We start from the raw sequence: 23,789 nt of genomic DNA, 5'->3' as shown, positions 1-23,789 counted from the left end.
CTGCAATCAAATTTAATGTTATTTACGTATCTTAATGTAGATGCCCTATAATTGAAACTATAAATAAAGGTTGAGTACTTTTGGCAATAAAATTGTGGTTGTTATTCTAGACAAAGGGAGTAGCCTCTTTCTCTTCTCGATGCCTAAAGCCAATAAGCCCATCCAAGACTTAACTCTTAACCCATCCAGGGAAGAAGCCTTGTGTGCATAAGACAACCCAGAGAGTCAACAGTGAATAAGTAAACTATGATACGGTTCAAAACTGACCTTTGTGGAAAGTCCATGACTATGTAAGTAGTTTTTTCTTCCACAGAGAGAATCATTTTGAGCAATTGTGAATGAGAAGCATGTCATTTGGAGGTGGTTTATTTATGCAGTTTTCTTCTGCAATCTGATGTATGAAGATAATCTGTACCAATTTGTTCTCTTTCTTTTTGCCACAAAAGGAAATAACATTCAAAAACTGTACTTTCAAGTCCCTAAAGCTTCCCATTCCTGATGATTACATTCCCGTGGGTGAGTGTACATTTCTGTCTGGCAAAACATAGCTTATTTGTTCATACTTTGCCATTACATACGACCCTCCAGCAGTGTCCCATACAATGAAAAACTCAAATGCTTATGCTATCTCTTTTGTCAGGGCTTATCTACCTGATATCTCCTTCCTGAAATTCCTCACTCAATTCCCTCCACAACCCCCCTTAGCCTAGAAAATCCCTGCTTATCCTCAGGTCTTCTTGAAATATCACTCGCTTGGAGATGACTTACTTGACTGCATCCTCCACACACACACACCCAGAGACTAGAGTCTTCCCTTTGTACTTCTTCATAAAATTTATTAATTAGTTATTCATTTTCTATCTTCCTTATCAGTCTGCACCCTCCAGATGGGAAGACCCGGTTTCTATCTTGTTTATGTAATGGGCACCTAATAGCTATTAATAGCCATTTTTTTTTACTAAATGAAGAAATTTACAACAATAATGAAATTCAGGGAAATAAGACTTTCATTTTGCTAATGAGAAAACCATTGTAAAGTAGTTCTTTATTATAAAGTTAACTATCTTCATTTTAATAACATCCAATCAGATAATGTATTTCCTTACTGCACTATTGGGTGCTATTATAAAACTAGGTTCTATTGAATACGAAAGTTACTTTTGCAGCAATATTTGTAATTCCATTTCATCATAATCAGGCATAGAAAAATAAAATTCTACATGAAGCAAAAGGCAGCACAAATTTTCTTAGATACTGTGGTTGCCTTACCTCACATCTTCCCATTTTGACCCTACTCAGTTTTACCAGACCATTCACAAATATCCCAACTTGCATGGTTTTGTAGAGGTTGACTGAATCAACCCCTATAAAACCAAGTAAACCAAGTAATACGTACTATATTTTGGTAATATTATACATTTTTAAAAGTATGTGTTGCTCTAAAGCCACTTCTCTATAATGTGACACTACCAAAAATTATTATGTATGATTTGGTTTACTCATACAATTATCCAGTTTGGCATCATCATGATATATGAAAAGATCTTTCATGCAACAGGCATTTACTACCTAGTTTTACTTTTAAATTGTTATAAATTCTATCACAAAAGTGTCGGCCAGGAGTGGTGGCTCATACCTGTAATTCCAGCACTTTGAGAGGCCAAGGCGGGTGGATCACCTGAGGTCAGGAGTTCGAGACCAGCCTGGCCAACATGGCAAAACCCTTTCTCTACTAAAACTACAAAAAAAAAAAAAAAAAAAAAATTAACTGGGCATGATGGCAGGTGTCTGTAATCCCAGTTACTCAGGAGGCTAAAGCAGGAGAATTGCTTGAACCCAGGAGGCGGAGGTTGCAGTGAGCTGAGATGCACTCCAGCCTGGGCAACAGAGTGAGACTCCATCTCAAAAAAAAAAAAGTGTTAGAAAAATTATCTGAAATAAGGCAAAAAGGTGGTCAGCATGTCCCAGTAATATCATACAAGGGCCATGGTCACCAAAGCACTGTCTAGATAGGCACAGCTTTGTCCCAAAGACATTTCTGTAATGTGCAGTATGGTAGCCTCAGAAAGTGTAGCTACTGAATACAAGAAAAGTGCAGAGTGTGACTGAAGAACTGCCTTTTTACATTAGATTTAATTTTAATTAAAGTTACATTGAAGTAGCCACGTTTAAATAGCTAGGGGCTACCTTACTGGACAGCACAGGTATAGAGGAATGCACTTTTGTCTCATTTATTGTTATTAATGAAAGGTTCTAGTCTTTGTAAAATTACTTGTTAATCTGTAGAATTTTGTCTGTTAGATACGCAAATAATTTTTGCCTGGTGGAACAAGTAATGTCAAAGATTTATGGTAGATATTGGCCAGTTTTATAATGTGACTCAGTAATTTTGTTTTAACAAGTCTTTGTTAAATTGTCTAGATACACATAATTTCTCACATTTTCCCAAACCATAAATCTAGTTCTTATTAATTAATGTGTTATACAAAATTATTCACATATGTACATTTGTTTGTCTGAGATTCATAATTTGAAAATTGTATTTCAGCTTTGGATCCCCTAAAATTCACCCATAGAATTATTTCTCAGGTTTCATAGAGGGCACCTGAGAAATTTGTTCTTTTATCTTATAAAATGAAAGATGCTAGAAATACTTAGGTTTGTTTGGTGGCTTCCTATTTACTAACTTGTTCAATACCATTCCAAGAGATTTGTAGAAAGAATAATAAAACTAAAGAAGATGCCCAGGCTTCCTTAGGCTGTTTATATAACTAAAATATTCATATAAATATATCAGAAATTATGTGCTTTTTAAAAAGGCTTTGGAGATTCTTCAGTGCCTTCCATAATCTAATCTTACCCTCAGAGAAAACATTGATCAAGTCATTATGAAAACCTATTGGAAGATTTTACTGTCGTTTGTTCTTATATTATTGGTTATTGTAATAAATTAACCACAGCCAATACATCTCTGCTTCCTGGTGCTTGCCTGAAGTCTCTGCTCTAAGGTATAGGCTAGAATTGGTATCTGGCACAAAAGACAGTTCCAGAGTCTCATAGAAGAGACAGTATCAAGTACTCTGCAAAGAACAGGCTCTTAGGCATGGGTTTCCAAATTCTCACGGCTTAGACAATTCTCCGACTCTACAGTGGAGTGAGTCATCATCTCCTAGGCTCCTTTCAGTCCACTAGCAGACGTATTATATGAAGGCAGACCGCTGACCTCAGATCCAAGGCGAGAAAAATTAATCACCAGGACAAAATGAGCTCATGAGGAAAATTTAATTGTGATTATTTGTCTGGAATATGACTGACATTGTTTTAATTTTCTACTTTTAGTAAGTATATAGAGAATCACTATCTTTCTTCTTAAGCTATATTAGTAGATTATGCTTTTGTAAACTTAAGTCAAATGTTCTAAATGATATCTAAGTGTCACTGACCCACTCAAAATTTGGAAGCAAATATTTAGAGTCTTCTTACTTTCCAAGGTAATAAGTTATTTGCATAGGATTGATAAGAATCTCTGCCTATTTTTACCAGAACTTAACTGCCTAAATCACTGTAGCAACCAAATCTACACTTGGAGTGTCATATTTGAGAGGGATTCATATTTAATCAAGTATGGCAGCAACTCACCATTAAGGACATATGTGAGTTGATGCAGGACCTGCTTCTAGAGTCCTAGGACAGGTAATAGGAAAGAAGTAAAATTCTGGAAGGCTAAAGAACTTAGCAAATTTGACGGGCCTCTAGAATAGAAGATTTCACCTAAATTTATAGGTACTACGGGCAAAATCTAGTGGAGGGAATGTTTTTGGGTTGGTTTCCTAGCCTTAGAAAAGAACAACAAGAGAGATCAAGAGTCCAACCCAAGTTCCTTCTGAAAATTTCTAGACAGAAGTGAATTTTGTGGCCTTAGTAGTTGCTCAATATTGTAGAGTTCTAGATTAGCAGAGCAAACTCAAGAAGAACTGTATGATTAATTAATGTTATTGACACACCCCCAGAAATAATCAAATCAAACCTGGACTCCAAGAAAACTTCATTCATAGCTGGGTATGGTGGCTCATGCCTGTAATCCCAGTGCTTTGAGAGGCAGAGGCAGGAGGATCACTTGAGCTAAGGAGTGTAAGACCAGCCTATGCAACATAGCAAGACCCCATCTCTACAAAAGATTTTAAAAAATTAGCCAGGCATGGTGGTGTGCACCTACAGTCCCAGCTACTTGGGAAGCTGAGGCAGGAGGATTGCTTGAGCCCAGGCGTTTGAGGTTACAGTGAGCTATGATCATGCCACCACACTCCAGTCTGGGTAACAGAGCAAAATCCCATCTCTAAAAGAATAAAAAATAAAAAGACTTCATTTACAAAACAGGTGATGAGCTGAATTTGACATATAGACCTAGTTGGTTGACCTAATCTAAACCATGAAAATAATGCAAAAGATGAGCAGAAAGTCCTTTCAATAATATATGAGGGAAAAAGCCACTTAGGATTGTCTAGGGGAAGGGATTTAGTTCGTATCAATGTTATTATTGATTAAAAGTCCCAGAATTGGTGAAGTTGCTTGTTAACCTGTAGAGGTTTGTCCTGTAGAAATATAAATTACTTTTGTCTGGTGGAACAGAAAACTTCCATACCTTTTATTTTTAACTCAGCAATCTTATCCTAATATATTTTTTTAAAATTGATAATTAATATCTAATTTCTTAAATGCTCTCTGAACTGGTCATTATATATTACTGATATTCTTTATTAACTAATAAGCTAAAGAAAATCTTTTACACATGTTGATTACATATTTCCTGAGAGTTATGATTTTTTTATTTTAAAATTATATTTTAACAAAACTATATTCTGGTACAAAAATACCCGGTTAAGAATCATAAGCCATGGCTTCTGTTTCCAGTAATGATGTGTCACACTTAGAACCTCAGGCTTGTCACCTCTAAACTGGGTGTTGGCCAAGATCTCAAATGTCTCCTTCAAATGTCACTTTATATATTATAAAACTGAAAAGTTTGAAATATATTAACAGAGACGGAATATTATTGAAAGAAATAAACTTGAACATTCTTAAGACAACTCAAACAGACCTGGAATACACCAAATCTTTTCATTGTAATAACAACCATCATGATCCATTCTAAATGAAAAAGTACCATTTAAATAACTTTGCCAGGAGCATTTGCTCTTTTATTGAGCCATTTGTTCTTTAGATAGATAACTTTTGATATGCACACAGAATGAGACAAGATTTATGTCTTTCCTAGAGTTTTCTTCTTGCCAAGACATAAAAAATGGTAATTCTTTATCAGAGAGCTTACACAATACTCAGTATGTCTTTCCACCTTTTTTTATACTGACAGCAAAGTTGCTAAAGATCTGGAATAAAATTTTGATCTAGTTTGAATTTAGACAAATGGGAAATTTTAAACAACTAAAACTTATCAAGGAAAGACATTGAAATAGTCTGTTAAGGGCCATACAAACTTCTATATCCTAAGATTCTGTTACAATAGCCTACAAAATAATTTTTTAAAATTGTGAGTAAAAGATGTTAATTGTATGATATTGATCTTGGTCATTTGCTGAGACTTGCTTTGTGTTGGAACCTAGTACATTTTTGGAAACATTTATGCATAAAAAGAATTTGTATGTATACTTAAAAAAGAATAACTTCTATTGGTTGAAGATTTCTTTTTTTGTTGTTGTTATTTTTTGAGATGGAGTTTCACTCTTGTTGCCTCTCGGGTTCAAGCAATTCTCCTGCCTCAGCCTCCCAAGTAGCTGGGATTACAGGCATGTGCCACCACACCTGGCTAATTTTGTATTTTTAGTAGACACGGGGTTTCTCCACATTGGTCAGGCTGGTCTCGAACACGCAACCTCAGGTGATCCACCTGCCTCGGCCTCCCAAAGTGCTGGGATTACAAGCGTGAGCCACTGTGCCCAGCTGATTGGGAGAAGATTTCATATGCATCCATTGGATTGAGATTTAAATTGTGTTGGTCAAACTTCCTATCTCCTTATGAATTTTTGCCCCGTTTCCGAAAGAACTTTGGTCAAATCTCTCACTATGATTGTGAATTTGCCCACTTTTCCCTGCTCTATATATTCTGTTAATACATTTTAGGCTGGCTACATCATTAGGTGCTTACAGGTTCAGTATGTATTGAACCAGTGAATTATAACTTTTATCATTATTTCACAATCCCTTGAAATCCTAATTGTTTTCTGCTTTAAAATTTATTTCCCTACTATGATTATTGCTATTCCAGCTTTCATTTCATATCTGCTTGTTAGACGTTTGTATATTATACCTATCCCTTGTTTAGTGATATGAATTTATTCCTAAAATCCTTATTGCCAAATTAAATAATTTCAAATGAAAAAATACATAAGACTATTACTTCGGTAACAAAAGTGACAATGTGTTTCATCCCAATCCAAGATTCTCAAAAGCTTTCACAGCACAGCCAGAAAAACAGTAATAATGTAAACAAAGTCATATAGTGTGTTAGTGCATTCTTACATTGCTATAAAGGAATATCTGAGACTGGTTACTTTATAAAGAAAAGTGGTTTATTTTGACTCATGGTTGCGCAGGATGTAGAGGAAGCATGGTGCTGGCATCTGCTTCTGGTGAGGGCTCAGGAAGCTTTTACTCATGGCAGAAGGTGAAGTGGGGCCAGCACATTACATGGCAAGACAGGGAGCGAGAGAGTGAGGAGGAGCAGTCAGGCTGCATAAACATCAGCTCTCATATGAACTCATAACCACGGGAGGGCACTATGCCACTCATGAGGCATCAACCCCCATGACCCAAACACCTCCACGGGGCCCCACCTCCAGCACTGAAGGTCACATTTCAACATGAGATTTGGAGGGGACACACATCCAAACCATATCATATAGGTAATTAAAAAATAAAAAGAAATAATTGTAGCACGAATATAACTACAGCATGATGACAGTTTATTGTACTTGTCAAGTGAGGAGGACATGATGACGGGGGGGCGCATTGGCGGAAAACCATGCATTTGTCAGAAGCTGCAGTCTATATCAGCACCTGTTTTTCAACTTTTCGGAACTTATGGTTAGTTTTTCATTCCAAATGCACTTGAACATAGTTATAGGGACAGATAACGTCTTCAGGACAAAATAAAAACTAAACACAAGAGCACTTCCTAAATCTATGGAAACAGTGATGTACATGACAGACTAAAATGTCATAAAAGATATGACCTCTTCACCTCTCTCTTTGGGTTTACCCAAACACAATGTATAATTAGAATTATGAATATATAAATTTGTTTTTTAAAGATATTTTCTGATCAGAAAATGTTATATTAAGTAAACTGGTGGGCATGACTTTACCTTAAAAAACCCAAATTATCACTTCTTATTGCATCCTTCCCTAGTGAATTATACCAAATGGAGAAAAAGAGTCTTCAGTAAATTAGAACTCTTCGAGAGTCATTTAAAGCAAAAGGCATTAATTGAACAATCACTAATGTGAGGCTGGGCTTAACTTTCAACATTTTTTTTCTGGTCCTTTTGTCTTAAAGGTATCTCTTATAAGAAGCACATAAGTGGATTTTTTTTTTAAATCTAAAGTTGTTTTGATTAATTCACTTATAGTATCATGTTCTTTGATGGGGGATTTATTTTGTGCTTTCCATTTACTAAGTTTTGCATGTTTTTACTGTTATACTTGCCTGTTTTGCTTGTTTTTACTATTATACTTGCCTGTTTTCTGTGGATTAATCAGGCTTTAAAAATTCCCTCTTATTCCTTTTCAACAACTTTATAACACACTTGACTTAACAATGTCTGAAGTTAACTAACAGAATTAACCTTTTCTCAAGCAATACAAAATACTTTAGAATGCTATAAATCAAACGATTGCCCCATTTCCATGTTATTGTTTTCTAGTAGTTTAATTCCACCTTGCTTTTAAACTCATTCAAATTTTCTCTTGTCATTGGTGTTCCACGATCTAACTGTAATATATTGAGGATGTAGGCTCCTTTCTAGATACCCCTCTTGGGGTTAAGTGTGCTTATTGTCTCTCTTCTGGCCTTTTTCAGGGAAGCTATTGGTCATCAACCCTTAGAATATCACTCTTCTCCTTTTCTCCCTAGTCTCTTATCTTGAAATTCTTACTAGGTAAATATTTAAACTTAATAATTCTAGGTTCCTTGTATTTTGTGCTTCTCTTTTAATTTTTCTGAATCTCCTTAGAGTGATATTTTATATTCCAAATGGCACTAATAAATAGACACTTTACAAATATATAAGTCCCTGTAGACTGTCTCCTTGATGTTACAGTTTTCACAGGTAACTATATCAGCCTGTTACAAAGTCCATCAGGCAATGTTATGCTTTTTGCTTTTAACAGTCGTATACGTTATAATGAATATAAGAGGTGAAAAATAGCCCATGTTGTTTACTCAGATATTGAAGATTTCTACTAATTTTTAAACAAAAATTCCTGAATTTGTAGGCAGGTTTCCTTTGTTTTTTTTGTTTTGTTTTGTTTTTGAGACAGAGTCTTACTCTGTCTTCCAGGCTGAAATATACTGGTGTGATCTTGGCTTACAGCAACCTCTGTCTCCCGGGTTAAAGCAATTCTCCTGCCTAAGCCTCTCAAGTAGCTGGGATTACAGGCGTGCACCACCAGGCCTAGCTAATTTTTTGTATTTTTTGTAGAGACAGGATTTTGCCATGTTGGCTGGGCTGGTCTCAAACCCCTGACCTCAAGTGCTCAGTCTGCCTCTGCCTCCCAAAGTGCTAGGATTACAGGCATAAGCCACCACAACCAGCTGGTTTCCCCTTTTAACCATTTCCCTTCCGCTCAAAGAACTTCCTTTAGTATTTCCTTTAAGTAGACCTACTAGTGATGAATTTGTTTAGTTTTCACTTGATAATTTTCTCAATTTGCTCTATTTCTGAGAGATTTAATTTTGCTAGATAGAGGATTCTGGATTGACAGTTACCATGGGCTTCACCCCTTAGGGTCTGAGATTGTCTTTCTAGCTGAGGGGGGCAAGAGTAAAAGGTAACAAAAACTTCACCCCACTGAGGCTGCCATCCGCACTGCCACCCCCATGATAGGGAGGGGAGGGCTACTAGTTCTTTGTTGACACTTGGATGGAGATGGCCAAGAAGAGTCTAAAGGCTTTTCTGTAGCCTCCCCACCCCTATCCCACTCCCATCTTCTGGCCAGAGGAAGTGAACTTTTCTGAAGCTTTTTTGGTGTGTTCCTGTTCAAAGATCTGCAGTTTAGACTGATTTGGAGCCTGTTGGGATATACAGAATGTAATAACCTCAGGAAATACACTGCTCACTCTCCCCTCTATTTCTGACTTTCCTATGAGTCCCCTTATTCTTATTCACTTTTCAGAGTCCTTTCAGAGACCTTCAAACCTGTCATATTTTATGCAGAGTTTTTAGTTGTAGTCAGGGAGCTGTAGCATGGAGTGTGATTATTTCATCTGGCCAGTTGTTAAGGTGATTTTAATATTCCACATATGAAACAAAACACTATATAAAATAAAGGAGTACCAGCATTTTAAATGGTGGCAAAATAATGTGTATTTTCTCACTGATGCTGAAACAAAACATATAACTATAAACAGTTTTATCCAAAGGTGTGCTGCTGCTAAATGCTGTGGATTTTTCCTGACTATATTAAAAGGGAAAAAAATTAATTTATAGTAATGCATGTGATTATATCTAAAAGGCAAATCTAAATTTGTTTAAAACAATATACAAATATCTTTATTTAGTATTAAGAACTCACCCACAAATATTTAGTTTTTTGTCTAACATCCTTTACACAAAGCTTGTTTTAATGCATACATTTTGCTATCTGCCTCCGAGGCACCCCACTACCAGCACTGAAGCTCTTGAAAGTAAGAGAATGGACCTTACCTGCCTGCCCTTATTCACCCACTAAGAAAATCCCAAATCATATTTATGAAGTTGAATTTGAAATCAAAGTTAGCTTTCCAAAATTTTCTGTCTTGGACTTACATTTTGCTTTTTATTTTATATATACACCTGACTTTCTACTCTTCTGTGTCAATTTGTATTTAACAAATTTAGATTATATATATATACCTAAATATATATATATAAACTCTGGGCTGGGCGCAGTAGTTCACACCTGTAATCCCAGCATTTTGGAAGGCCGAGGTGGGCAGATCACGTAAGGTCAGGAGTTCGAGACCAGCCTGGCCAACATGGTGAAATTCTGTCTCTACTAAAAATACAAAAATCAGTTGGGCATGGTGGCACATGCCTGTAATCCCAGCTATAGGCTGAGGTAGGGGAATGCTTAAACCCGGGAGGCAGAGGTTGCAGTGAGCTGAGATTGTGCCATTGCACTCTAGCCTAGACAATAAGAGCAAAACTCTGTCTTAAATCTGTTTTTTTTTAAATAAAATCTTATTTTGATATGACAATGAAGACAACAGGTCAACGTGGATTTTTAGTTATTGTTTATTCTGCTGTATCCTTGCCAACAGGCAAACCCATTAGCAGTCTAGAGATTCTTTACAAAATAGATGTATTTCAAAACTGGCAATATAATGGTTAAAAAGGTAGAATTGCCCTTACAGAATAAATGAAATTACCGCAAAATTAATGACACTGATTCACAATTTGAAGGTAGAAGTGTTTATATAAAGAAAATCATACAAATCATAATATATTTTACAAGAATCTAAAACAATGTTTCCTCAAGTATTATTACTGTAGAATTAAATCTATGTGCCCTTCAAAATATGGGTTAAAAGGCCTTTTTGTGTGTTTACTTTTAATCATGTGTGAAATTAGAAATCCACTTCCTAACAGGGTTTTTTTTTGTGAAACAATTTGAAATAAACTCTGCTGAATGTTAGCGAACAGCAAGAACAGTGGTGTAGTCTGTGTGATAGATGTTCATAACGCAGGCTAGTTTAAAAGGCAGACTGTGGGGAAAATCTTACTGCTAAACATCATGAATCTTTTGGAAACCTGAAAACAAGCAAAAATGATATCATACTTCAGTGTGAGATGTGTTAGAAATTCTCTTCGGCCAACCACTTTTTCTTAATGTTGTGGTCACCAGTTTAATGACAGTATCACCTAGATAATTTAAACTGGAATACTAAATATACTTTGCAACCGTCAGATTTATGATACTTGAGTTTTTATTTAAAAATACAATAGGCTATTGAGGAACTTGGGGGAAAGAGTGGGCCTAGAGTCTTTCTTACTTGAATTATTATTCAACTTAACTTTAAAAAGTAGATTTGTAGTATATTGGACCTTGCTTATGAAAATACAGGCTGTTTCATGTAAAGTGAAATGTTTTAAATTAGTTCCACTCTAACTTTCAGGACATCTGCAGGTCTCATAGATGAGCTGTCATGAGGTATCAATATATTGAAGCTGTCTTCTTTCACTTTATTATGCAGCAGGTTCACCAATTATTTCCATAACAAGTTAGATTCCAAAGAATTCTTTAAATTTTCTGTAAGCTAGTGTTTATGAACACATTGCATAGACTATGATATGATTTGGCTGTGTCCCCACCCAAATCTCATCTTGAATTGTAATTCCCATCATCCCCACATGTTGTAGGAGAGACCAGGTGGAGATAATTTAATCATGGGGGTGGTTTCCCTCATCCTATTCTCGTGATAGTGAGTTAGTTCTCACCACATCTGATAGTTTTATAAGGGGCTTCCCCCTTCACTAGGCTCATTCTCCCTCCCGTCACCCTGTGAAGAGGTGCCCTCTGCCATGATTGGACGTTTCCTGAGGCCTCCCCTGCCATGCTGAACTGTGAGGCAATTAAACCTCTTTCCTTTATAAATTACCCAGTCTCGGGCAGTTCTTTATAGCAGCATAAGAATGCACTAATACAGGCTACAAATATTACCTTTTAAAGAACATACACAACTCCTATAAAGAAATCCAGTATTGTATTTTTACATGGAATTTCAATGAGGTAAGTAAGGTACATTAAAGTCATGTAGTTCAGTCACTGTTTGGAAACTTGAATCCTTAGTAAACTCACCCTAAAATGGTTCTCAAAGGTTGATCACCACCAGAGACAGAAGGAAGAAAAAAAAGAACTAACGTTTACTGGATACCTATTGTTTTCAGTGCTTTACATATATTATCTCATGTAATCATTCTGGTAACCTTGAAAGGCAATCTTCCCATTTTTCTTTTAAAGAAGTATAGATCACAGAGATAAGTCGTAAGTGGCACCCTTAAGAGGTGCCTACAGATCTGATTCCTCAAACCACGTTCTTCCTTCTACACCACATTGCCATGAAACATACCTCTCTGCCACAGGAGTCACCATCCCTAACGAGGTCCACTGAGCTCTCACTGAGATTACACTATTGGTCTAGAAAAGTTCTCTTACTGTGCCCTGAAGTACAAGTCTCATTCCTCTTTCATGTAATAGCCGTTCAAATCGTTAACGACAGATCATAAGTAAGAATCAAGGTTACTCTTAACCATTCTGTTCATGAAACAAAATATCCTCTGTTCATCCTTTGAAAAAGTTTGAAACTTCTCCTTCCTCTTAAAAATCTCCTTGATATGGTTTTTAATGAATCTAGAGCCCTCCTAATGTGAGAAGCCCAGAACCAGACACAGAATCACTGAGTAATACAGTAGTACAGTAGGTTTTTGTTTGTTCGTTTGTTTTTGACACAGGGTCTTATTCTGTTACCCAGGCTAGAATGCATGTGATCTCGGCTCACTGCAACCTTCGTCTCCCAAGTTCAAGCAATTCTCCCACCTCAGGAGCACACCACCACACCTGACTAATTTTTGTACTTTTATTAGGGATGGGGTTTCACCATCTTGGCCAGGCTGGTCTTGAACTCCTTATCTCAAGTTATCCACCCACCTAAGCCTCCCAAAGTGCTGGGATTACAGGCATGAGCCACGGCACCCAGCCAGTAATACATATTGGGCTGTCATCTCTCATGTTCTAGATACTTTGCTCCCTTTAATGTAGCCTAAGCATGCATTAACTTTTCTAGCAGCCACATCATATTGTCCACACACACTGAGTTTACTGAGAATTCAAACTACTAAGTAATTTTATATACATGCGGTTGCTAAGTCATGTCTTTCTTGACCTGGTTGAATTTTTGGATGCTTCTAAAATATTTTAAAGTTTTCCTGCTTCATCAGTATTTTTGTGAGACTCAGCCAGTTTTACCTCTATTTTGACATTCAACTTTTGATGTAAATAAAAATTCCCCACATTTCCACACATGATACTCCTCATCACTAAAATCACATTTGAAAAATCAAGTGTGAATTTATAAAATATGTTCCCTAAAGAGTACAGATTTTGGCCACTATGCCATGGTTCTGGTGCCATCCAACAGTTGGATTACAGTCTCATCTTTGCAAATAAATATTTATATGAACAAATATATTTATATTTCATGACCTGTTGCCCTTATTGCTTTATGACATTTACTGGTAGATTAATTGGTAGTGACACTGAAAGGAATCATAGCTATCATAATTAAAACAAAGTTGTAAATAATTTGGTGTTTTAAATAAATACTCAATTGTCTGAATTAAAATGTGGGATAGAAAGAATTATGCAAACTACTAGATGCATACCTTGAAGATTGTCTTTAAAAGCTGATGTGTTACTAGGGACTTTATCTGTCTGTTTATCTACTGATCTATCTATCTATCTATCTATCTATCTCTCTATCTATCTAATTCTCTATCTATTGTTTCTCTCAGAATTACATAATCGATAAAATTTTTTATTATTTACAGTCAATATTACTACTTATAATCAGGATTATATTATATGTGGCATTAGTAGACCTCCTGTACTGACTTATTCCTTCCAGATTTGTAATGTTGTATTTGCAATAAACATAAGTTCCAGAGTTGTTCCAAGCATAATAGTTGAATAATAGATAAATTTTTGAAGAAAATGACAAAATACCTGAGATTGTTGATTATCATAAAATCCAATCCCAATACAAAGCAATAAAGAATAGGACCCAAGTAGATCAAGTTACGTCTCTAATAACGTGCCGGTGGGGCACCTCAGATTAGCAGGTAGATTTTAGACAAGTAGCAGCACAAAGTCTCATAAACTTGAATTTTACTTACTGGCCTAACTCTCTCCCACTGCTTCTTTAATCCCCAGCAAGAGGCTTTGCTCCTTCCTGGTTCTGAACAAGGACACATTTTAGTCTGAACACGTCAATTTGTCTGTGGCTGCCACTCAGGGGAATTCCATTTTCTTTTACAAGACTGGAAAGTTGTCCCAATCAAGTCCAAACCCATCACAGACATTTTCCCCCAACCATGCCTTTTTTCTTTGCCAGACTTTTCCACTTTTAAAAAATTTAGTTTAGTTTTCTGTTTTGACTTTTGTTTGATAAAGTACCTTCAAATACAGCCAGCTGATAGACTCTAGGAGGAAGGTTTTCCTTTGAAATAACTGGGGGAAAAACATTGTTGAACCATTTTGATCCTATCCATCCATAACTGTAGTGTCAAGAACAATAGAAGGAAAATATTTAAAATCATAACATAGCAATTTTCTACTTTAAAAAAATGTATAGCTGTTGCTTGGGGGAATACATGTGCATGTTTGTGTGCAGGTATGTATTTCATGGCTGCATGCCTATGAGATGACAAAACCCCAAGCATCTTTAGATGTGAATTTTCCAAGTGTCAATGAACTACCTTCTTTATCCATAAATTTATCAAAGAACTACTTATTTTTATCAATTGCCTCTTCTACTTGAGCTGAAAACTGTGCTGTGCACAATGAAATGCCATGTGCATCTCACTCAGCTTCTCAAGAAGGCGGATGTGATGGGCTGAGCCCAGTAAGCACAGTCCTGCCAGAGGCTATGTCTAACCTCTGTGGATGTAGTCATCTCACTCCAGTATTGCCTGAGAGGAACAGCACCATAATTAACACCCATCCACCAGTGTGTTGGTGGTTTCTGGGGAGATGAGCAAAATTAATAACATCTGCATCTAACAAAGATCCTAGTTGAGGCTTTCTCTTTAGAAGATTCAGGAACAATGCTTTCTTTTTCTGTTGTCTGTGGAAGTGCCAGTCTTTTCTCCCTCAACTCTGTGATAGAATTCACCCAAAAAATTTAAAGAAAGGGGCACAGGAGTGGTAAAACAGTCAAATATTTGTTTATTGGATGAAGTATTTGAAGGAGTTAGTTCATAAAGTCTCAGCACTTCGTAAGTCATCATGGAAATTAAATTCTTCCATAGTGTCACGGACACTCAATGTATATCATCTCATTTTTCCTCTTGTCAAAATTCTGTAACATTTTATCAAACGGGCTCCAAGGGTAAATTGCTCAAGATTTCAAGGTTTAAGAATGACATAGAATGAAATTAAACTGCAGCAGGTTTGCTTCTATATCCATACTCTTGCTGTCATAGCATCGTGCCTCTCATTATCTGGTTAACTTTTTCACCTGGATCCCTGATGATACATCACTTTTTCAGGAAGTCTTCCAAACAACCCTAACTGAAAATGCCACGAAGTCATTCATTATCACAGTATTGTCTTTTAATTTTCCAGTTAGCACTTATCAGATAAATTCTGGTTTATTTAATTGGTAATAAATTATAGCAATAATAACAACATAATTTTAGTAACAATGCCTTTGGTTAATAATATTTAATTGCTTGCTTTTTGCCTCTAGTCCTTCATGAAATGATGGAAACTGTGCAAAGGGGGACATAACTTGTTTACTGCTCCAACTCCCATACTTGCGATATAGCAAGAGATCATTAATACGTATTAATGAAAAATAATCCAAAGACATTAAATGCTGTGTCCAAAAAACCTTACACTGATTGCAACATGCAAACTCCAATGATCACTATTATGTGAAAGAGCAAATCTTATTTGCAATTTAAACATCTGTGAAATCATGATTGATATTTATCGACAAGCTTCCTTAGTGTTAACCTCCTCCCTATCAAATAATATATTTAAGGGAACAGGAGTGAAGTTATATTAATCGTCTCCCATGTTCACATCAGTTACAGTTGTGTCAACCAGGAGGGACGAGTTAAAGCAATGTTTTGGATAAACTTGCATATCAACAAATGCATCAACACATTGCATATATGTCCTTTACACTCAAAAACTGAGTCTCACATATTTAAAAGCTTTCTGCTATATCCCCAAACTTATTTCTTTATAAGTAATATCCAGTTCTGGAAACAACAAAACCTTTGCTCTGGAGAAAAACTTCTTCCAAAACTATATGGATAATAACTTTGCCTTTTGCCAAACTCCAACAAAATACATTATTTGTGCCTCCCAGCTCAGACAACTATAACTGATGTGGAGATGACACATCACTCATATACTCTCATTTTCTTTCCTTTAAGTCTTTTATTTAAGGGGAAATCATAATGGGAAAATCTCAAGTTACATGTAATTCCTATTTATTGTGGCATGTGTATGTATGTGGCCAACAGATTCTTAAAAACTCATATTAGAACTGCAATTATCTTTCATGACAAATAAAAAAGGATCGTTTGTTATTCTTCTACATTTCTTTTTTTCATCCATTCAGTAAACACTGTCTCCCACTGGCCTACCATTTGTCCCTGGATGCCTTATTGCATTTTTCTGTGGTTTCTACTAGGAGATATGTTTTCCTGCTTATACAGATGCTCAGAAAAAAACTTTTTTTAAGCAAACTGCAATACCAGAATAATTTTACTGATAACTTCTTCCTTTATGTTAGCTTCTTCTGGATGGCTTAGTACTGTAAATGCTATATTTTCCTATGTAGAAATAATGTAAAAGCTGTCTTTTAGAAATGTCTTTCTAAGTATTCTATTCATGAAAGAGTTTCTGTTAGGGAATATTGTCTGTCTTTGCGGATGGAAAAGGACTGCTGTTGGTGAAATCGGTGGAATGAGATTTACTATTTATTGGAACTCTTTTAGCTAAAAATATGCATGTTAAAATCCATCTGTTAGAAATGTCTACCTTAACACTAGCCAGTAAATCTATATAATATTGATATCCACCTGAATCTCTTGGGCTGCACGACTTTTCAAGGCCTTGGGATATCCTCAGGCATCAAACTCATTGACAAGTTGTCAACGAGTGTCAGTGAAAGAATACTTTCACATTCTAACAAATTTGTTTTAGCCTTTACATTTTATTTCTTAGCTTAAGTCCCATTTGTTTGCTAGTAATTCTGAACTTCTGCTAAGTACTGTGCCAACTGTGTTCATTTGATTAGGTCAAGCCAGTGGACTTAATTTTAGGACCTAAATTCAGGAATAAAGTTCAAAATTCATGTTCTGAAAAGTGTGTCTGTCAAATTCTGAATAAAAACATACATTCTTGGGATTTTTCCCCTATCATCATTGAATTCAATGAATCTTTATAGACATGAAACCAAAGTTTAAGGCTGCAAATCATTATATGATGGGTAAAAATTTTCAAAACTAAGTTTTAATTTGAAAAATTGAGTCATCTTCACAGACTTGGAATATAGGAAGTATTTTTAAAAGAGAAAGGAGAAAACTTTAGTAACACAAAGTTTATGAAGATATGTAATATACACAAACTCGAAAATAAATTGTAGGTGCACCAATGCAAAAATAAGTTTAAAAAATTACTTTGCCTCAGAAACTAAGGAAAGTTTATTACTGCCCCAAATCTAATTACCCTAACTTCCTTCAGAAGCAAGTCATTGTCTAGAAAAAATGACTTTCTCTGCCTAAGAAATGTTATATAGCAATATAAACATGTTTTTTAATATATTTCTTTTCATTTGCTAAAGATATTGCAAATTAATGATTACAATCATTTGTAATTTTACTTACATTTAAAAAGTATAGGTATCATACTTATATAGTAAATATTATATCAGAATATTCAAAATATAAAAAACCAGTAAAGCAAAACTTAGTCTCTTTCTCCCTCATATCCTCTGCCCCTCTTTTGTTTACCAAATAAAGAGTTTTAAGGGAACTATAGGCACATTTTCAAAAATTTGATACCTAAGCATTTTGAAATCACATTTAGGGTGTTTCAATATATTAAATATAAGAAACTTAAACATATACCTTTTTGAACCATTAAAAGTATTTTAAAAATTCTTTAACAAATGCTTGTCATTCAAGCCACACTTTTCATGTTGATGCCTTGCATTGTGTCTTAGTTAAATATTTTCTTTCCTGAAATAAATTTTGAGGGTACTGTTTATCTTACAATTTTTCATGAACTGACCACTAGCAGAACTTAATATTTTGTTCATTTATGAATACATTTACCTATTACATTTTGGCATAATATATATAAATTTAAACTTATTACTGTGGTCAAAACCACATCTAACAGTTTGGGAACGCTTTAAAGTTTTAAAAGAGTCTTGAATGCATAAAATTGGCGCCAAGGCTCTTAAAAAGCACCTTCAATTGATTTGTAAAATACTCAAAAAGAATTTTCCATTTCTGCCATAAAATCATAATCATTGGGTTTTCTAACAGCAAACTACTCCCTTATCACGCCTAATCAAGATTATTTTTGAAAAGGAAAAAAGAATCTTAGATTAGCATTGTTTTTTAATGTTGCTGTGTGCCATCTACTAGCTGTGGTATTGAGTCAGGAAAAAGTGTATGGTATATTGTTAAGAAAAAGCAAACTAGATTTCTCTTCAGTGGCTTTACACTATGAGGCACCAAATGGCTTAATAGTTTTCTGGCAGTCCACATCTATGATAGGAGTATTTGCAGAAATAAAGAAAGCATAAAAGGACTCCTACACTGCACCATGGCAATGATTAGAAAGGACAGTCTTTGAGCTTTGAAAACAGAAAGCAGAATCCAAGCATGCAGTCTGCAGCCCTGAGCATAATCTCTTTCCCATCCAAACTCAGTTGCAAACCCAGCTTCTCTTGCAAACCCACAGGCTGGAAGAGGAAACCACAGCCACTCCAAAGTAGAGTTTCAGGCCCATCATTAGTGGTTTCTGTCACCATCTAATTGCATTTGCTTTATGAATGATTTTTCATGCAGATGGCATCTCACATTGGCTCTTTCAACGAAGAAGAGGAAGGTCAAGAGACACGACTAATACAGCTAACACATTAGAGATCTGTGACCAACGTACTCACATCTCCAAATGCCTCCAGATTGCAGCCTCTGGAAATATCTAGCCCATTTCTTTATGGCACTGTTGCTTCGATCAGCTGTGGAAATTAACATAAAATAATATAGTAACCCAATAGGTGCTGGACGGCATTTCAGAGCATCATTTTAAGGGAACACTAAAGGCACATGACAGTATTCAAAGTCTGAGTGATAAATAGCAAGTAAATACCTTCTAATCGAACAGAAAGGGGAAGGATGCTGAGCCGATACTGATGCTGCCTGCTCTCTTCCTGTGTAACAGCAAAGGCGGCTCAGTCCCTCTGACGGGCTGTGAAGCGTGGCTGCCTATCGGCTCCTGGGCGGTCCTAGTGCCTGCGCCAGGTTAGCACACAAGGTAGCTCCAAAGAGCCTCCCTGTTTCTGCTAATTCTTCTAGTGATTATCACCAAAGATTTTCAGGGATGTCAGCCAGCTAAGCATCAGGGCAGTGGGGTTTGGGTTTGGGAAAAATAATAAGTGAATACAGTTTGCTACTGTCAATCAGAAACTGCTGTTGAAACTAGAAAGGATTATAGGTCTTGTCTGTTAAATAAATGATGTTCATGAAAATGTTGAAGCCAGAGGGCTGTTAAAAAGAAAACTAATTTGATAATATACTGTATCTACTAAAATCCATTTGTTTTGTTTTATTTTTTCCATTTTTAATGTGTAAAGGATAAAAATTAAGAAGTGGGAGGTTTTTAAAAGTCTGATATATTTACATAACAATTTCAAGGGAAAGGATTCCCTATTTAATAAATGGTGCTGGGAAAATTGGCTAGCCATAAGTAGAAAGCTGAAACTGGATCCTTTCCTTACTCCTTATACGAAAATTAATTCAAGATGGATTAGAGACTTAAATGTTAGACCTAATACCATAAAAACCCTAGAGGAAAACCTAGCAAGTACCATTCAGGACATAGGCATGGGCAAATACTTCATGTCTAAAACACCAAAAGCAACAGCAGCAAAAGCCAAAATTGACAAATGGGATCTCATTAAACTAAAGATATTCTGCACAGCAAAAGAAACTACCATCAGAGTGAACAGGAAACCTACAGAATGGGAGAAAATGTTTGCAATCTACTCATCTGACAAAGGGCTAATATCCAGAACCTACAAAGAACTCAAACAAATTTACAAGAAAAAAACAAACAACCCCATCAAAAAGTGGGCAAAGGATATGAACAGACATGTCTCAAAAGAAGACATTCAGACAGCCAACAGACATGAAAAATGCTCATCATCACTGGCCATCCAGAGAAATGCAAATCAAAGCCTGTGGATACCATCTCGCGGTTTGAATGATCATTAAGAATCGAAACTTAGCAGGTGCTGGAGAGGATGTGAGAAATAAGAACACTTTTACACTGTTGGTGGGATTGTAAACTAGTTCAACCATTATAAAACAGTAGCGAATTCCTCAAGGATCTGGAACTAGAAGTACCATATGTTAACCATCCATTACTGAGGATATACCAAGAGATTATAAATCATGCTGCTATAAAGACACATACTGCGTATGTTTATTGCGGCTGCTACAGCCATAAACCCAAATGTCCATCAGTAACAGACTGGATAAGAAAGTAATGGCACATATGCACCCGTAAGGTGCTGTACGGCCATAAAGGGATGAGTTTGTTGTCGCTGAGGGACATGGATGCGCTAAACCATCATTCTTAGCAAACTATCACAAGAACAGAAACCAAACACATGTGTTCTCACTCACTTAGGTAGGAACTGAACAATGAATCATTTGGACTCGGGAAGGAACATCACACACTGGGGCCTATCATGGGGAGGGAGGGTGAGGGTTACGTGGGAGTTATACCTGATGTAAATGGCGAGTTGATGGGTGCTGGCCGAGTTGATGGGTTGCCTTTAACAACATAGCACAAGTATACATATGCTTAACAAACCGCACGTTATGCACATGTACCCTAGAACTTAAAGTATAATAATAAAAAATAAAATAAAAAACAATTTCAAAAAGTATTTGCTAAAAGCCTAAAGTCCATTAGTAGCCTATGCTGTTCAAACATTTAAAATGAAATAAAAGGAATAGCAAACAAAATGGAGACCTCCAGAAGCTTATCCTATAAAAGAGGGAAAATGTTCAAGTGCTGCTTCATGTAAACACCACAATTCATCTTTCTCCATTCATTTCCCCCACTTTTTTACCCTCATGACATTTATATTTTTTAATTTAGTTATTGTTGAACTCCCTTGCAATATAGTATCTGTGAAGGAATCTGTTCTACTGACTCTTTTTTTTTTTTTTTTTTTTTTTTGAGACAGGGTTTCCCTCCTGTCACTCAGGCTGGTGTGCAGTGGTGCCATCTTGGCTCACTGCAACCCCCTTCTCCTGGCTCAAGCAATTCTCCAACCTCAGCCTCCAGAGTAGCTGGGACCACCAGTGTGTGCCACCACACCTGAGTAATTAATTGTATTTTGGGTAGAGACAGGGTTTCACCATATTGCCCAGGCTGGTCTCGAACTCCTGAGCTCAAGCAATCCACTTGCCCCAGCCTCCAAAGTGCTGGGGTTACAGGCATGAGCCACCACGCCCAGTCTCTTTGACTTTGAAAAGTTAACCCCTGGAAGATTACCAGAATGTAACAGGCCCTCAGTAAATATTTGTGAAAAGATGAAAGAGGCAGTAAGCTGAGAAATTACACTACAGAATGCAGGTACAGAAGTTAATCTCATAAGCGATTAAATTCAATTTAGCATACTTCTCTGCACAACTACTTTTAATAAGGGACTGTGCTAAGTATATGTTTGCCTCTAAGGAGCTCATAATTTTTTATTTTTTATTTTTTGAGTCAGAGTCTCGCTCTATCGCGGAGGCTGGAATGCAATGGTGCAGTCTCACCTTACTGCAGCCTCCCGCCTCTCAGGCTCAAGTGATTCTTGTGTGCATGCCATGCCCAGCTAATTTTTGTAGTTTTAGTAAAGACAGAGTTTCACCATGTTGGTCAGGCTGGTATTGAACTCCTGAGCTGAAGTGATCTGCTCACCTTGGCCTCCCAAAGTATTGGGATTATAGGTGTGAGCCACTGTGCCCAGCCAGGAGCTTATAATTTAAATGTAGAGAAAAATATTAGCGTATGTCTATAATCAAATAATTACATGTATATAAAATACTTGCCATAAAAGAAAGGACAATATAAGTCAGAATATGCTATATTTGCTAAGGGCTTCTATGTCTGGATGTTATAAGTATGGAGTGGAGCTGAGGGATTGGGTTTGAGAAATTCAACCCAATTGATTTCTTTTTTTTCCCAGAGTACATAGAGTTCGGGTGGCAGTGGGCAGGTTGGTACAGAAGAGACTAGAATCTGGAAAGTTAACTCTAGTAAGATTGGTTAGTAGAGTAAATACAGGTATTAAGACAGGTGAAGAGAGGGAGTACAGGTACAGGTATGCGGGCACTGTAGGCCCTGGATCAAAGCCTAACATTAGCAGGTAGTCAGTAGGAGAGTGTTCCTCTCCACCAAGAGATGGTTGCCTTCCAGAGCAGGGAGGGCAGCTCATAGATTGTGGTCCAGGCATTCAGACCATGTGATGAAGTGTAGCAGCAGTAACAAAGTATATCACCCCATAACAAGGCAACATGCTATTGAGGCTGAGACTCAGGGCTTCTGCAACCAAAAAGGGAGGAAGAAAAAAAATCAAGGTAAGACTCTTGCTATGAAGAACTCGAGGCTGGTGTTTCTCATGGGAAAAGTACAGTTCCAAAAGGCATGGGGTGACAGTGAACCCAGCCGCAAGGGACAGTGATGTTTTATACGATATAAGGATCCAGAAATCAATCTGCTTGTCATGTGCAGGTCAAACAGCTTTGACTGTGGTTGAAGAACTTCAAGACTAGGGAGCTATGTTGAGCACTAGAGTCAGGCGAGCCCCAGAGTGATTAGTGATCAATGAAAGAATGCCTTGTTGAGCCCTGAGGATTGTGATTTGCTTATCCATTGCACTTCTTTCCGCTTCTTCCTAATTCAGCATGTTTTCTGAAATGAGACTTTTTTTTATTTTTAAAAAAGTTGATCAGCAGCAAAAGACACTAATGTACCCTCAATGAGATCCTTGTTACTACAAAGTGGTGAATGGGCTGGACTGTAGAAGGGGAGTGGCTAGTGTGTGAGGGAGGCAATGCCCCACCATTAAGCATTTCTCTGTGGCTACTGGTTTTTATAATGTTGGAGAGCTCCCTGAGAAACAAAGCACTATGTCCGTGATTGGGCCTCAGACATACACTGACATGTCATCTGTGCAGTGACTCCAGGTGGAGTGAAGAAAAGTGGGGCAGCTGAGAGACATGTCACCATAAATCAGAAAGATCCCAGCATGAGGAAACAGACCTCACCACAGGACCTGGGAGCAGAGGGGAGTGGTGGGTCTCTGTAGAGCTTTGTGACTGAGATGGACACACTTGTAATAGAAAGACTCCACACGAACTTAAAACACAAAGATACTGCAATGGACTGAATATTTGTGTCTCCCCAGAATTCACATGTTGGGATTCTAACCCTTAATGTGATGGTTTCAGAATGTGGTAGTTGTTGAAAGATTAGGTCATAAG

General features: G+C 36.7%; 1 protein-coding gene across 1 annotated transcript in view; it reads right to left on the bottom strand.

Moving 5' to 3' along the window:
• Positions 1 to 19,501, bottom strand: part of RAB27B (RAB27B, member RAS oncogene family) — a 162,614-nt gene extending 143,113 nt beyond the window's left edge. The window contains exons 1-2 of the mRNA XM_017951777.2: positions 19,396 to 19,501; positions 19,190 to 19,264 (exon numbers count right to left, since the gene is read on the bottom strand). The gene's annotated coding sequence lies outside the window, so the exon portion shown is untranslated. The remainder of the gene's footprint in view (positions 1 to 19,189; positions 19,265 to 19,395) is intronic.
• Between the last annotated feature and the right edge of the window lie 4,288 nt (positions 19,502 to 23,789).

This window comes from Papio anubis, chromosome 19, assembly GCF_008728515.1.
Source record: "Papio anubis isolate 15944 chromosome 19, Panubis1.0, whole genome shotgun sequence".
NCBI classification, from domain to species: Eukaryota; Metazoa; Chordata; class Mammalia; order Primates; family Cercopithecidae; genus Papio; species Papio anubis.
This window is presented reverse-complemented; position numbering and strand designations above follow the sequence as displayed.